We start from the raw sequence: 3,128 nt of genomic DNA on the forward strand, positions 1-3,128 counted from the left end.
GCATCCCCCCACAACCACCTACTCCAGCCCCGCTACTGGCAAAACATACACAATTCAAGGCAGGGCTACGTGTGAAACTACACATGTCATTTATCAACTGACATGCCTGCACTGCACAGCCTTTTACATCGGCATGACAACAACTAAACTGGCTGAGTGCATGAACGGACACAGACGAACTGTCCGCCTAGGAGATGCCCAATACCCAGTAGCGGAGCATGCCCTCCAGCATAATTCTAGGGACCTAGCAACCTGCTACACCGTACGTGCCATTTGGCTTCTCCCACCCAACACCAGTCCCTCTGAACTGCGAAGATGGGAACTTGCACTCCAACACATCCTTTCATCCCGCCATCCCCCTGGACTGAACCTACGTTAAACAACCTCACTCCCATGCACTCTTCAGTCTTCTCCTCTTTCCCTTTCCTCTTTAGCCATTCACGCATCTTTTCATCCTACATAGTTGTGTTTATCTTTATACTATATATCTCTTTACTTCTGTATGCATCCTCTTTGGTTTGAAGCTGGCACAGTACTTACAGTAGAATATCTTTGGCTTCCCTCTGACAACCATGCCTCCATCCTTGCTACCCTCCCTATTTTCCTTTCCCTGTTGCTTCATAACCTGGGTTGTGAGTAACTGAATCTCTTTTCCCTTCTTCCCTTTCTTTCCCCTCTCTCCTCCCCGATGAAGGAACATTTGTTCCGAAAGCTAGGAACTTAAATTTTCAGTTCTGTTTTATGTGTATCTATCGGCTGTACTGAGCTGAGGTAAGTACTGGCCAGCCCCTCTATCTCTTTGTTTGTAACCCTTCCATTCCCTGCCCTAGCCGCCTCCACACCCCCGTTACCCAGTTTGCTTCTCCCATCATGCACTGCTGCTCGCAGTCTGGCCTTGGCAGCCATAGATTGTGGCCATGTTCACAGGTGTGTGTCTTTTTTTTTGTCTAATTCCAATGAAGGTCTTTTTGGTCAAAAGGATAGTTGTTCGAACGTCTTTTTGTTGTGCATATCTGCGACTCAGCATCTCTGCTGTGTGGTGGGTAGCATCCTGATTTTCCCTTGTAAGGTATCAGTTTGGTTCAGCCACTAAATACAACCTAGACATACATCACTTGGACGTTGTTACTGCATTTTTACAAGGCAGTTTGAAAGAGAAGATTATGTCTAAATCCCAGAGGCTGGTTTTTATTCTAGAACCATTAAGAACAAATGTATTAAGAGGCTCATGAGAACAGTTTATGGATTAAAACAGTGTAGTTGCAAATGGATTATTAAGCTAAATAAGGCACCCAAATTGCTACTTTCCAAGAAGTACAACAGATCCATGTGTGTGTCAGAAGAATAATGAAAATGAACATTAATTGTTGCAGTTTGTTGGCAACATGTTAATTTTCAGTAAGAACCCATAAGAGACGGAAAGCTAAAAAAATGTCAAAGAGCTAGGAGAAAGGCCAATTTGCCTAGCAATCAGAATCACAAAAGGGGAATATTATGGATGTATAAATCTCATTATATAGACAAATATTAAATAAATACAATATGAAGGATTACAGTCAAGTGTCCACACCTTTGGACAACAGTCAATCACTTACACACAATATGGTCACCAAGACTGTCAGAAAGAGAAAAGCTATGGGAAATAGTCCCTACAGAGAAACTAAAGGCAATTATATGTATGCACAGTTGAGAACCAGACCCGACCTCACATATGCAATCACAGTTTTACTTCGCTTCAACGATGATCCAGGCATGTCTTACTGGCAAGCAGTTACAAGAACAATTAGTTATTTACACTAAAATGCCAAAGAAACTGGTACAGGCACGCTTATTCAAATACAGAGATATTTAAACAGACAGAATATGGCACTCCGGTTGGCAACAAATCTCTGGCACAGTTATTGGACTGGTTACTGCTGGTACAATGGCTAGTTATCAAGATGTAAGTGAGTTTGAATGTGATGTTATAGTCGGGGCACAAGTGATGGGATGCAGCATCTCCAAGGTAGCAACGAAGTGGGGAATTTTGCACATGACCATTTCACGAGTGTATGGCGAATATCAGGAATCCAGTAAAACAAAAAAATCTACAACATTGCTACGGCCCAATAAAGATCCTGCAAGAACGGTACCAATGACAACTAAAGAGAATCATTCAGTGTGACAGAAATGCAACCCTTCCACAAATTGCTGCAGCTTTCAATGCTGGACCATCAGCAAATGTCAGCGTGTGAACCATCCAATGAAAAATACCAAACAAAAGTGCTGGCAGGTCGATAGACACACAAACAAACACAAATATACACACAAAATTCAAGCTTTCGCAACAAACTGTTGCCTCATCAGGAAAGAGGGAAGGAGAGGGAAAGACGAAAGGATGTGGGTTTTAAGGGAGAGGGTAAGGAGTCATTCCAATCCCGGGAGCGGAAAGACTTACCTTAGGGGGAAAAAAGGACAGGTATCCAGTGTATACCTGTCCTTTTTTCCCCCTAAGGTAAGTCTTTCCGCTCCCGGGATTGGAATGACTCCTTACCCTCTCCCTTAAAACCCACATCCTTTCGTCTTTCCCTCTCCTTCCCTCTTTCCTGATGAGGCAACAGTTTGTTGGGAAAGCTTGAATTTTGTGTGTATATTTGTGTTTGTTTGTGTGTCTATCGACCTGCCAGCGCTTTTGTTTGGTAAGTCTCATCATCTTTCTTTTTAGATATATTTTTTCCACGTGGAATGTTTCCCTCTGTTATATCCAATGAAAAATAATTGATATGGGCTTTTGGACCCGAAGGCCGACTTGTGTACCCTTGATGACTGCACGACACAAAGCATTATGCCTCGCCTGGCCCCGCCAACACCGACATTGGACTATTGATGACTGGAAGCAAATTGTCTGGTCAGACGAGTCTCGTTTCAAATTGTATTGAGCAGATGGATGTGTACGGGTATGGAGACAACCTCATGAATCCATGGACCCTGCATGTCAACAGGGGACTGTTCAAGCTGATGGAGGCTCTGTAATGGTGTGGCGTGTGCAGTTGGAGTGATATGGGACCCCTGATATGTGTAGCTATGACTATGACAGGTGACACATACGTAAGTATCGTGTCTGTTCACTTGCACCTATTCATGTCCAT

The sequence above is a fragment of the Schistocerca nitens genome, chromosome 8, assembly GCF_023898315.1.
Source record: "Schistocerca nitens isolate TAMUIC-IGC-003100 chromosome 8, iqSchNite1.1, whole genome shotgun sequence".
Taxonomy (NCBI): domain Eukaryota; kingdom Metazoa; phylum Arthropoda; class Insecta; order Orthoptera; family Acrididae; genus Schistocerca; species Schistocerca nitens.